This window comes from Oncorhynchus mykiss, chromosome 10, assembly GCF_013265735.2.
Source record: "Oncorhynchus mykiss isolate Arlee chromosome 10, USDA_OmykA_1.1, whole genome shotgun sequence".
NCBI lineage: Eukaryota > Metazoa > Chordata > Actinopteri > Salmoniformes > Salmonidae > Oncorhynchus > Oncorhynchus mykiss.
Window position 1 is genome coordinate 75,193,616 of NC_048574.1, and position 14,485 is coordinate 75,208,100.

Genomic DNA, 14,485 nt, shown 5'->3' on the forward strand with positions numbered 1-14,485 from the left:
ATTAAACTTGACAAACACAGAGTATTAAACTTGACAAACACACAGAAACACAGAGTATTAAACTCGACAAACACACAGAAACACAGGGTATTAAACTCAACAAACACACAGAAACACAGAGTATTAAACTTGACAAACACACAGAAACACAGAGTATTAAACTCGACAAACACACAGAAACACAGAGTATTAAACTTGACAAACACACAGAAACACAGAGTATTAAACTTGACAAACACACAGAAACACAGAGTATTAAACTTGACAAACACACAGAAACACAGAGTATTAAACTCGACAAACACACAGAAACACAGAGTATTAAACTTGACAAACACGTGGCATCAAAATGGAGCGTCTCCTAAAAATAACCTCCTCCATTAGTAATGATGGGAGGTCCTTTAGAATGAAGCATGGTGCTATTCCTTCTGCTACACCAACTACCATATTGTTACACACACACACACCGTACACACAACGTACACACACACACCGTACACACACACCGTACACACACACACTGTACACACACACACCGTACACACACACACCGTACACACACACACACACACACACACACACACACACAGCGTACACACACACACACACCGTACACACACACACACACACACAGCGTACACACACACACACCGTACACACAACATACACACACACACCGTACACACACACCGTACACACACACACCGTACACACACACACTGTACACACACACACCGTACACACACACACACACACACACACACAGCGTACACACACACACACCGTACACACACAGACACACCGTACACACACACACACACACACACACACCATACACACACACACACACACAGCGTACACACACACACCGTACACACACACACACACCGTACACACACACACACACACACACACACACCGCACACACACACACACACACACACACACTCACACCGTAAACACACACACCGTACACACACACACACTGTACACACACACACCGTACACACACGTGCACACATGCACACACACTGGTTGATGCTTATTTATAAAACCCTCTTAGGCCTCACTCCCCCCTATCTGAGATATCTACTGCAGCCCTCATCCTCCACATACAACACCCGTTCTGCCAGTCACATTCTGTTAAAGGTCCCCAAAGCACACACATCCCTGGGTCGCTCCTCTTTTCAGTTCGCTACAGTTAGTGACTGGAACGAGCTGCAACAAACACTTAAACTGGACAGTTTTATCTCCATCTCCTCATTCAAAGACTCAATCATGGGCACTCTTACTGACATTTGTGGCTGCTTCACGTGATATATTGTTGCCTCTACCTTCTGTCCCTTTGTACCCTGTTTGTGCTGCTACCATGTTGTCATGTTGTGCTGCTACCATGTTGTTGTCATGTTGTGCTGCTACCATGTTGTCATGTTGTGTTGCTACTATGTTGTTGTCATGTTGTGCTGCTACCATGTTGTTGTCATGTTGTGCTGCTACCATGTTGTCATGTTGTGTTGCTACCATGTTGTTGTCATGTTGTGTTTCTACCATGTCGTTGTCATGTTGTGTTTCTACCATGTTGTTGTCATGTTGTTTTGCTACCATGTTCTGCTACTGCCATGTTGTGTTGCTACCATGTTGCTGTCATGTTGTGTTGCTACCATGTTGTGCTGCTACCATATTGTGCTACTGCCATGTTGTGATACTGCCATGTTGTGCTGCTACCATGTTGTGCTACTGCCATGTTGTGCTACTGCCATGTTGTGATACTGCCATGTTGTGTTGCTACCATGTTGCTGTCATGTTGTGTTGCTACCATGTTGTGCTGCTACCATGTTGCTGTTATGTGGTGTTGTTGTCTTAGGCCTCTCTTTATGTCGTGTTGTGGTGTCTCTCTTGTTGTGATGTCACGGATTGCCCCGGTAGTGTTGCTGTTATTACGGGTCTCGTGTGTTGTTATTACGGGTCCCATGTGTTGTTATTACGGGTCTCGTCCCGTGTGTTGTTATTACGGGTCTCGTCCCGTGTGTTGTTATTACGGGTCTCGTCTCGTGTGTTGTTATTACGGGTCTCGTGTGTTGCTATTACGGGTCCCGTCCCGTGTGTTGTTATTACGGGTCTCGTGTGTTGTTATTACGGGTCCCGTGTGTTGTTATTACGGGTCCCGTCCCGTGTGTTGTTATTACGGGTCTCGTGTGTTGTTATTACGGGTCCCGTCCCGTGTGTTGTTATTACGGGTCTCGTGTGTTGTTATTATGGGTCCCGTCCCGTGTGTTGTTATTACGGGTCCCGTGTGTTGTTATTACGGGTCTCGTGTGTTGTTATTACGGGTCTCGTCCCGTGTGTTGTTATTACGGGTCTCGTCCCGTGTGTTGTTATTACGGGTCTCGTCCCGTGTGTTATTACGGGTCTCGTCCCGTGTGTTGTTATTACGGGTCCCGTGTGTTGTTATTACGGGTCTCGTGTGTTGTTATTACGGGTCTCGTCCCGTGTGTTGTTATTACGGGTCTCGTCCCGTGTGTTGTTATTACGGGTCCCGTGTGTTGTTATTATGGGTCTCGTCCCGTGTGTTGTTATTACGGGTCCCGTGTGTTGTTATTACGGGTCCCGTGTGTTGTTATTACGGGTCCCGTGTGTTGTTATTACAGGTCCCGTGTGTTGTTATTACAGGTCCCGTGTGTTGTTATTACGGGTCTCGTCCAGTGTATTGTTATTACGGGTCTCGTGTGTTGTTATTACGGGTCCCGTCCCGTGTGTTGTTATTACGGGTCTCGTGTGTTGTTATTATGGGTCCCGTCCCGTGTGTTGTTATTACGGGTCTCGTGTGTTGTTATTATGGGTCCCGTCCCGTGTGTTGTTATTACGGGTCTCGTGTGTTGTTATTATGGGTCCCGTCCCGTGTGTTGTTATTACGGGTCCCATCCCGTGTGTTGTTATTACGGGTCTCGTCCCGTGTGTTGTTATTACGGGTCTCGTCCCGTGTGTTGTTATTACGGGTCTCGTGTGTTGTTATTACGGGTCCCGTCCCGTGTGTTGTTATTACGGGTCTCGTGTGTTGTTATTATGGGTCCCGTCCCGTGTGTTGTTATTACGGGTCCCATCCCGTGTGTTGTTATTATGGGTCCCGTCCCGTGTGTTGTTATTATGGGTCTCGTCCCGTGTGTTGTTATTACGGGTCCCGTGTGTTGTTATTACGGGTCCTGTGTGTTGTTATTACGGGTCTCGCGTGTTGTTATTATGGGTCCCGTGTGTTGTTATTACGGGTCTCGTGTGTTGTTATTACGGGTCCCGTGTGTTGTTATTACGGGTCCCGTGTGTTGTTATTACAGGTCCCGTGTGTTGTTATTACGGGTCCTGTGTGTTGTTATTACGGGTCCTGTGTGTTGTTATTACAGGTCCCGTGTGTTGTTATTACGGGTCTCGTCCCGTGTATTGTTATTACGGGTCTCGTGTGTTGTTATTACGGATCCCGTGTGTTGTTATTACGGGTCTCGTGTGTTGTTATTACGGGTCTCGTGTGTTGTTATTACGGGTCCCGTGTGTTGTTATTACGGGTCTCGTCCCGTGTGTTGTTATTACGGGTCTCGTCCCGTGTGTTGTTATTACGGGTCTCGTCCCGTGTGTTATTACGGGTCTCGTCCCGTGTGTTGTTATTACGGGTCTCGTCCCGTGTGTTGTTATTGCGGGTCTCGTCCCGTGTGTTATTACGGGTCTCGTCCCGTGTGTTGTTATTACGGGTCTCGTCCCGTGTGTTGTTATTACGGGTCTCGTGTGTTGTTATTACGGGTCTCGTCTCGTGTGTTGTTATTACGGGTCTCGTCTCGTGTGTTGTTATTACGGGTCTCGTCCCGTGTGTTGTTATTACGGGTCCCGTGTGTTGTTATTACGGGTCTCGTCCCGTGTGTTGTTATTACGGGACTCGTCCCGTGTGTTGTTATTATGGGTCCTGTGTGTTGTTATTACGGGTCCCGTGTGTTGTTATTACGGGTCTCGTCCCGTGTGTTGTTATTACGGGTCTCGTCCCGTGTGTTATTACGGGTCTCGTCCCGTGTGTTGTTATTACGGGTCCCGTGTGTTGTTATTACGGGTCTCGTGTGTTGTTATTACGGGTCTCGTCCCGTGTGTTGTTATTACGGGTCCCGTGTGTTGTTATTACGGGTCTCGTGTGTTGTTATTACGGGTCTCGTCCCGTGTGTTGTTATTACGGGTCCCGTGTGTTGTTATTACGGGTCTCGTGTGTTGTTATTACGGGTCTCGTCCCGTGTGTTGTTATTACGGGTCTCGTCCCGTGTGTTGTTATTACGGGTCTCGTCCCGTGTGTTATTACGGGTCTCGTCCCGTGTGTTGTTATTACGGGTCCCGTGTGTTGTTATTACGGGTCTCGTGTGTTGTTATTACGGGTCTCGTCCCGTGTGTTGTTATTACGGGTCTCGTCCCGTGTATTTATTAGAGGTTTAACTTTTGTTTGGATTACATCCCTGTGTTTTTGTATATGCGTTTGTTTTTGGCTTCTTCCAATGAAAAAATGAAAAACACACACACACAGAAAGTAAACACACACCGAAACGAACAACTAACTAACAACCTGCCCCACAACAGCAGACCACGTGTAACCATGCCAGCCCAGGACCTCCACATCCGGCTTCTTCCTCTCTGGGATCGTTTGAGACCAGCCACCCGGACAAAGAATAAAACTATGGCTTTGCACAAACAAAGAACCAACTTCAGTGGGAAAATGATCCCCTTCGATGGCCACTGGCACGCTGGAGAAGTGTGAAACCCGGTTTCAACTGTTCCAGGCAGATGGCAGACGCCTGTATGGTCTTGTGTGGGTGAGCGGTTTGCACTAATATATAGAGTTCCCTGTGGTGGCGGTGGGGTTATGGTATGGTCAGGCATAAACTACAGACAATGAATACAATTGCATTGTATCGATGGCAATTTGAATGCACAGAGACACCATGACAACATCCTGAGGCCCATTGTCGTGCCAGTCATCCGCCGCCATCACCTCATGTTGCAGCATGATAACGCACGGACCCATGTCGTAAGGATCTGTACACAATACCTGGAAGCTGAAAATGTCCCAGTTCTTCCATGGCCTGCACACTCACCAGACATGTCACCCATTGAGCATGTTTGGGATGCTTTGGATCGACGTGTACGACAGCGTGTTTCAGTTCCAGCCAATATCCAGGGACTTCACACAGCCGTTGAAGAGGAGTGGGACAGCATTCCACAGGCTACAACCAACAGCCTGATTAACTCTATGTGAAGGAGATGTGTTGTCACACAGCTGTTGAAGAGGAGTGGGACAGCATTCCACAGGCTACAACCAACAGCCTGATTAACTCTATGTGAAGGAGATGTGTTGTGCTGCCTGAGGGAAATGGTGGTCACAACAGATACAGACAGTTTTTTTTATCCACGCCCCTACTTGGTGCATCGGTACCACTTTCCGTGCGATAGCAGAGACAACAGTCTATAACTTGGGTGGCTGGAGTCTTTGATCATGTTTAGGGCTTTCCACTGACACCACCTGGTACAGAGGTCCTGGACGGCAGGGAGCTTGGCCCCAGTGATGTACTACCCTCTGTAGGGCCTTGAACTCGAATAATAAGCAGAATGATAAGCAGTTGCCGTACCAGGCGGTGATGCAGCCAATCAAAATGCTCTCAATGGTGCAGCTGTAGAACTTTGAGGATCTGAGGGCCCATGTCAAATCTTTTCAGCCTCCTGAGGGTGGAGAGGTGGTGTCGTGCCCTCTTCATGACTGTGTTGGTGTGTGAGGACCATGACAGATCTTTTCAGCCTCCTGAGGGGGTAGAGGTGGTGTCGTGCCCTCTTCATGACTGTGTTGGTGTGTGAGGACCATGACAGATCTTTTCAGCCTCCTGAGGGGGGAGAGGTGGTGTCGTGCCCTCTTCATGACTGTGTTGGTGTGTGAGGACCATGACAGATCTTTAGTGATGTGTAGGCCAGGAACTTGAAGGTCTCCACTAAAGCCCTGTAGTGTGTGTGTTGATATATATATATGTATTCTACAGCCCTGCTGTGGGGATGGCTGGGAAATGTGATTTCCCACTAAAAGCTACAATAAACTATCAGTCATGAATTGTTAAATAATTTTTTTTATAGAAACATACTGAGTCACTGGTTACCTCCCAAATGGCACCCTATATAGGGCACTACTTCTGAACAGGATTCATAGAGCTGTGGTCAGATATAGGGCACTAAGTAGTGAATAGTGTGCCATGTTTTTTTTTTTTTTGCTACACCTCTGGTCTGTTCTGTCGCTAACCAAAAGACTACACACACAGACACACACACACACACACACACACACACACACACACACACACACACACACACACACACACACTGAAAGAAACAGACACACACACACACACACACTGAAACAGACAGACAGGCAGACAGGCAGGCAGGCAGGCAGGCAGGCAGGCAGGCAGGCAGGCAGGATTCACATAGACAAAGATGTGTAGTCACGTGATTTTCGGGAGTGACAACTTCTAAAAATTGGATTCCGGCGACGCCTTCCTGAATTGTTGCAGCGGGGCAGGAGTAGTCTGTTGACTAGCGAGGCACGACGGAAAAAACATTGTAGCTTTGTTTGTTTCATGTATCCTGTAGTTAGGCTATACACTGAGTGTACAAAACATTTAAGAACGCCTGCTCTTTCCATGACTTAGACTGACCAGGTGAATCCAGGTGAAAGCTATGATCCCTTATTGATGTCACTTCCACTTTAATCATTGTAGATGAAGGGGAGGAGACGGGTTAAAGAAGGTTTTGTAAGTTTCCGTGTGTACCACAATGGACCACGCATAGGACATCCAGTCAACTTGACACAACTGTGGGAAGCATCGTAGTCAACATGGGCCAGCATCCCTGTGGAACGCTTTCGAGTCCATGCCCGGGCGAATTTAGGCTGTTCTGAGGCTAGCCTGGCCTACTGGTGTGACAACTGGATAATGTCTTTATTTATTCGTTTGCAAACTTAAAAGAAACGCGTTTGGGACATGGAAATAGGCTAGCAGACCAGTCATTTCGTGTTTATTATATGACCCAGCCCTGAATGACTATTTTGTCGTCACACTGACTGAATACGTTTCACGGTATGTTAGGCTGTAAAATAATATGCACACTAGGCTACTTTTAGAGCCTAATATTCTAAACAAATGTATGTCTCTCGACTGATCAGTCCGTGGTTCATTCCGACCTCTCTTACCGGTTACCGTTAACCCCTGTCTAATCCGGTGTTTTGCGCTCAGGGCAGGCCATCCCGACTCCCAACGGTCTTTGACAACACGGAATTTCCATTTCCACCACAAACCGAAACAGGGTAAAGAAAAATAAACACTCACCTCCGACATGGGAAAGGGGCGTTCTTAGATCTCTAATCCATTCCGTTAATCCAGATACACCGACGCGCGCAAGGTTTTCCAGTTCAAATGTGAGGCAGCTCCGGTGGAGTCTAGTCCCAAGGCAGGTGCGTGCACGGGAAAAGCGCGACATTAATCTTCACTCACTCAACAAGGCTACCTCCCTCCCTCCCTCTTTCTCGCTCTCTCTCTTTGTCTGTCTCTGTCTCTCTGTCTTTCTCTCACACACACAATAACAAACAAACAGAAAGAGAAAATATAAGACATCAATTTAGTTATTTAGCCTCCAAATAGACTGTGCTCTAGTGTTGTCGGTGTGTGTGGTGATTGACGGTGATGGGTGGGTGTGCTGTGAATGTAAATGCAGAGCCAACTACTCCATGTCTGGTCAGGGTCCAGCAGTGAGATACAGTCACCCACCAACCCTGGAGAGATACAGTCACCCACCAACCCTGGAGAGATACAGTCACCCACCAACCCTGGAGAGATACAGTCACCCACCAACCCTGGAGAGATACAGTCACCCACCAACACTGGAGAGATACAGTCACCCACCAACCCTGGAGAGATACAGTCACCCACCAACCCTGGAGAGATACAGTCACCCTGGAGAGATACAGTCACCCTGGAGAGATACAGTCACCCACCAACCCTGGAGAGATACAGTCACCCACCAACCCTGGAGAGATACAGTCACCCACCAAACCTGGAGAGATACAGTCACCCACCAACCCTGGAGAGATACAGTCACCCACCAACCCTGGAGAGATACAGTCTGGAAACGAATTTTATAACCTATGCCTACTACAACAATCCAATGCTTTTACACGTTATGGGGTGTGGTGAACGAGTGCACACTTCAGGAAGCAGGAAAGACATTTGGGGGACACACCTGACCCAGGCCCGAGGATCTCCAAATTGACATTTGTCAAAGGTAGCCTATACATTCTGTGGTGCTCTATTCTGGAATATTAACTGGCGTTTGTCGCCCCCTGGTGGAAAAAACGTAATATAATCCTTCTCTCTATAGTTCTGCGCATTTTGTACCTCGCAGCACACCGTACAAATATTCCAAATTAAACGCCTATATTACCGTTCGGCTAGCTGGCTGCACAACAGCATATTATATTTTTCGAAATAAAAATATTAATAATAAAAAATAAATCAATAAATATAGATATATATATATTTTTTACTCTAAATAAGAGTCCCCTTGCAAGGACAAGCTCAAATTTTACAATATCGATTATTTTAGCACTGTAGTTCAATACAACTGTTTTTCACAGCATTGCAACCACTTTTGAAACAAATAAATGGATTATTTGACATATTTTAATATTGTATAATTTATACCAGCATTTCTTTTGAAAGTTTACTAACTAAATACTGGTATGTTGAAAGCTGTTGTGTAGGTCAGTGGTGTAGTGGTGCCTGGAGAAGTGGGTATACAGTACTCTAATTTAGTAAAACATTTTCCAAACTAAATACTGGTATGTTGAAAGCTGTTGTGTAGGTCAGTGGTGTCGTGGTGCCTGGAGAAGTGGGTATACAGTACTCTAATTTAGCTAAACATTTTCCAAACGGCCCAGAGAAGGAAAGGCACCCTGTGTGAAAAGCACGAGAAACAGTGATACACTCTGAGTGACCTAAATGATGAATCCCATATTGGTCTTTCACAGTCAGACCAACCCAAGCTGTACTGTTCAGTAGGATAATAGTAGACCAACCCAAGCTGTACTGTTCAGTAGGATATTAGTAGACCAACCCAAGCTGTACTGTTCAGTAGGATAATAGTAGACCAACCCAAGCTGTACTGTTCAGTAGGATAATAGTAGACCAACCCAAGCTGTACTGTTCAGTAGGATAATAGTAGACCAACCCAAGCTGTACTGTTCAGTAGGATAATAGTAAACCAACCCAAGCTGTACTGTTCAGTAGGATAATAGTAGACCAACCCAAGCTGTACTGTTCAGTAGTATAATAGTTTTACTATTATTGAAACAGAGAAACTGACGAAGAAACAGGTTTCAGAATTTATCTCATTTTTATTTCAGGTTTTTGTTCTCAAAGTCAGACTTTTTTAAACAGAAAAACAATACAATTGTATGTTCTATGTATATAACACAAATACAATATATAACAATGATTAAACCACATTAGGAGACCACTTTTGAGTTTTCGGAAAAATCTAAGAAATGTAGATTTGAGAGTAGTTCCCCTTTAATTCAAGTGTGAACCTATAGTACAGACACCTAGCACTATTGTTGGATTAGCAGTGTTTATATAGTAGAGACACCTAGCACTATTGTTGGATTAGCAGTGTACAGTGCCTTGCGAAAGTATTCGGCCCCCTTGAACTTTGCGACCTTTTGCCACATTTCAGGCTTCAAACATAAAGATATAAAACTGTATTTTTTTGTGAAGAATCAACCAGAAGTGGGACACAATCATGAAGTGGAACGACATTTATTGGATATTTCAAACTTTTTTAACAAATCAAAAACTGAAAAATTGGGCGTGCAAAATTATTCAGCCCCCTTAAGTTAATACTTTGTAGCGCCACCTTTTGCTGCGATTACAGCTGTAAGTCGCTTGGGGTATGTCTCTATCAGTTTTGCACATCGAGAGACTGACATTTTTTCCCATTCCTCCTTGCAAAACAGCTCGAGCTCAGTGAGGTTGGATGGAGAGCATTTGTGAACAGCAGTTTTCAGTTCTTTCCACAGATTCTCGATTGGATTCAGGTCTGGACTTTGACTTGGCCATTCTAACACCTGGATATGTTTATTTTTGAACCATTCCATTGTAGATTTTGCTTTATGTTTTGGATCATTGTCTTGTTGGAAGACAAATCTCCGTCCCAGTCTCAGGTCTTTTGCAGACTCCATCAGGTTTTCTTCCAGAATGGTCCTGTATTTGGCTCCATCCATCTTCCCATCAATTTTAACCATCTTCCCTGTCCCTGCTGAAGAAAAGCAGGCCCAAACCATGATGCTGCCACCACCATGTTTGACAGTGGGGATGGTGTGTTCAGCTGTGTTGCTTTTACGCCAAACATAACGTTTTGCATTGTTGCCAAAAAGTTCAATTTTGGTTTCATCTGACCAGAGCACCTTCTTCCACATGTTTGGTGTGTCTCCCAGGTGGCTTGTGGCAAACTTTAAACGACACTTTTTATGGATATCTTTAAGAAATGGCTTTCTTCTTGCCACTCTACCATAAAGGCCAGATTTGTGCAATATACGACTGATTGTTGTCCTATGAACAGAGTCTCCCACCTCAGCTGTAGATCTCTGCAGTTCATCCAGAGTGATCATGGGCCTCTTGGCTGCATCTCTGATCAGTCTTCTCCTTGTATGAGCTGAAAGTTTAGAGGGACAGCCAGGTCTTGGTAGATTTGCAGTGGTCTGATACTCCTTCCATTTCAATATTATCGCTTGCACAGTGCTCCTTGGGATGTTTAAAGCTTGGGAAATCTTTTTGTATCCAAATCCGGCTTTAAACTTCTTCACAACAGTATCTCGGACCTGCCTGGTGTGTTCCTTGTTCTTCATGATGCTCTCTGCGCTTTTAACGGACCTCTGAGACTATCACAGTGCAGGTGCATTTGTACGGAGACTTGATTACACACAGGTGGATTGTATTTATCATCATTAGTCATTTAGGTCAACATTGGATCATTCAGAGATCCTCACTGAACTTCTGGAGAGAGTTTGCTGCACTGAAAGTAAAGGGGCTGAATAATTTTGCACGCCCAATTTTTCAGTTTTTGATTTGTTAAAAAAGTTTGAAATATCTAATAAATGTCGTTCCACTTCATGATTGTGTCCCACTTGTTGTTGATTCTTCACAAAAAAATACAGTTTTATATCTTTATGTTTGAAGCCTGAAATGTGGCAAAAGGTCGCAAAGTTCAAGGGGGCCGAATACTTTCGCAAGGCACTGTATATATTGTACAGGCACCTAGCCCTATTGTTGGATTAGCAGTGTTTATATAGTACAGACACCTAGCACTATTGTTGTATTAGCAGTGTTTATATAGTACAGACACCTAGCACTATTGTTAGATTAGCAGTGTTTATATAGTACAGACACCTAGCACTATTGTTGTATTAGTAGTGTTTATATAGTACAGACACCTAGCACTATTGTTGGATTAGCAGTGTTTATATAGTACAGACACCTAGCACTATTGTTGTATTAGCAGTGTTAATATAGTACAGACACCTAGCACTATTGTTGGATTAGCAGTGTTTCTATAGTACAGACACCTAGCACTATTGTTGGATTAGCAGTGTTTATATAGTACAGACACCTAGCACTATTGTTGTATTAGCAGTGTTTCTAACACAAGATATCTGTTAGATAGGAACAACAGTAGTGATACATGGTTAGGTAGGACACAAGATATCTGTTAGATAGGAACAACAGTAGTGACACATGGTTAGGTAGGACACAAGATATCTGTTAGATAGGAACAACAGTAGTGACACATGGTTAGGTAGGACACAAGATATCTGTTAGATAGTAACAACAGTAGTGACACATGGTTAGGTAGGACACAAGATATATGTTAGATAGGAGCAACAGTAGTGATACATGGTTAGGTAGGACACAAGATATCTGTTAGATAGGAACAACAGTAGTGATACATGGTTAGGTAGGACACAAGATATCTGTTAGATAGGAACAACAGTAGTGATACATGGTTAGGTAGGACACAAGATATATGTTAGATAGGAACAACAGTAGTGATACATGGTTAGGTAGGACACAAGATATCTGTTAGATAGGAACAACAGTAACGTTAGTGATTCATACCCTCAATGTGAAGTGATATTAATCCATAAATACAGAGCACAAGTACAACCCTTTTATATAAACCTTTTACGGTAGTAAGAAAATAAACATTAACTTAATATTTCAACAAGTCACCTGCTAGTAAATCACCTGCTGGTAATAACTAGCGTGACATTGTAGTGCAGAGACCAACGGTGCTCGTTTGCTCGTCATTAACACGGCTAGCTAAGACAGCAACAACTTGGTTAACTGGCTGAAATAGGTCTTCAATTCATGAACGGCTAAATAAATATCTACAGAGCCACATTCGCTATTGACTTTAGGATATATGAACCAGTTTTCCAAAACCACTATTGTGTTATACAGTTTGAAACAGTTTTTATGTACAGAGGAAGAGGACTCGAACCTGCTCTCAGAATATCTGTCAGACTGAGGAGCGGGCAGACCAACTTCCCAAATAGGGGAGAAGCACTCAAAACACACTAGTTGTTCTTTCAAAGAAAATTATAAACAAATGGTAGGTCCGAAGACCTCTCTTATTACCAACCTTACTACAATGGCAGCAAATATTTTAATGAATTCAGTAATACATAATGAAAGGAAACGTTATTTATATCACCCCTTTTCCTGAGGTGAATGGTTTCACCCACTACTCTCCCGGAACTGAGGCTTTGACATCAACAGTTTCACTTTGTTCCACCTTTGGTGAGCAAAACAGCTAATAACGTAGCTAAATACTGACATTATCCTCAATCGAGATATCTGTTCATATCTAAATACATGGCTCTGCTTTGGTCTATTCCATTGATATTGTCAACCTGAACATTACATTGTGTAGCTCCCTTCAGTAACCACGAGCACAACCGTTCCTTGATTTTAACTGGCGGCTTTATTCTGTAGTTTTAGTCAGAATTATCACCTTCCGTGAGAACTATAAAGTAAATGAAAAATACAGTTAAGCACACTCTTACAACCTTATCTTACGAGTGACTTATTAGCTTGGTATAACTCTGAAGTGCTTACATACATAACAGTTTAACCGGCGTTATAACGGGTTCAAATTAAACACATGAATAAAGGAGAAAATACCTCTTGAAAAAATACGGCTGCTTATTACAGAAGGGAGGAAATCAAACTTCACACTTATTATTCCTGGCATGAATTCACACTTCATCCTAACATACACTCTTCAACCTTTATGAACTACACCCGATGACATGAAAACTTAGCTGACGCAGCGCAGGATTGCCTTCCCTCCAAAAGTGTGGTGCTACAATAAGGATCCCCGTTACAACAATTACAATTAGCTACGTAGTTCCGCTTGTATTATCATTTCCCCCGCACAGCGGACACGTAAACAATTCAAACAAAAGACAACGACATAACCTGTAAGTCTAACTGTCAGTTACACATTGAACATGTGAGTCATTTAGCAGACGCTCTTATCCAGAGAGACTTACAGTAGTGACTGGATACATTTTCATACGTTGCATTGGCAGGACAATTCCAATAGTAGTTGGGAGGAGAGCAGAAACAGCCTAACACCTCCACTGATACTGTGTAACCTGTCTGCAGTCAACCAGCCATCCAGACTGAAGTGAAGGCCTTGTTACAGAATGAAAACACCTTCTCTTTCGTCGGCATGGCAACCTGTAAACATGTCAGTGGCGTCACAATGTTGCACAACAGCAGCAGAACATTGGATGGAGGGTCATTGTGTCATTACACAGTGTCCCTGTCTATTCTACTGTATTGGTACATGTGGTATTACAATACATTAGAAGATCTATAGACGGCAGCATTGAAACAATTTACAACACATCGTCAACTAGCAACCTACTCTGTTTCAGTGCTGTTTAAATATCCCACTTATTTTATTCTGCTGTTAGAGGCCATCAGTAGAGACAGTCAGGAAAATAGTCTTTGTAGCAAGTTTTTTACTGTCAAACCATGGGAAGTGTGTCTATATAGGCAAGTACATATACAATTAGGATTTTACTTTAAGGTCAAATGTACTGTAACTGTCTAGTTGTGAAGAGAATCTAAATATATTGTTTATTGACCTCTCCATTCTAGCACCATACATTCTGTTATTTGCTGATCTCCTCTCCATTCTAGCACCATACGTTCTGTTGTTTACTGATCTCCTCTCCATTCTAGCACCATACGTTCTGTTGTTTACTGATCTCCTCTCCATTCTAGCACCATACGTTCTGTTGTTTACTGTCCTCCTCCCCATTCTAGCATTCTAGGGCCATTCCCCCCAGAAATGTCCGGGAACT

At 43.9% G+C, this 14,485-nt stretch overlaps 1 protein-coding gene across 1 annotated transcript in view; it reads right to left on the reverse strand.

The window, feature by feature from the left end:
- The window catches only part of LOC118936693 (FERM and PDZ domain-containing protein 1-like), a 65,343-nt gene extending 57,492 nt beyond the window's left edge, over window positions 1-7,851 (reverse strand). The window contains exon 1 of the mRNA XM_036989389.1: window positions 7,386-7,851. The gene's annotated coding sequence lies outside the window, so the exon portion shown is untranslated. The remainder of the gene's footprint in view (window positions 1-7,385) is intronic.
- Between the last annotated feature and the right edge of the window lie 6,634 nt (window positions 7,852-14,485).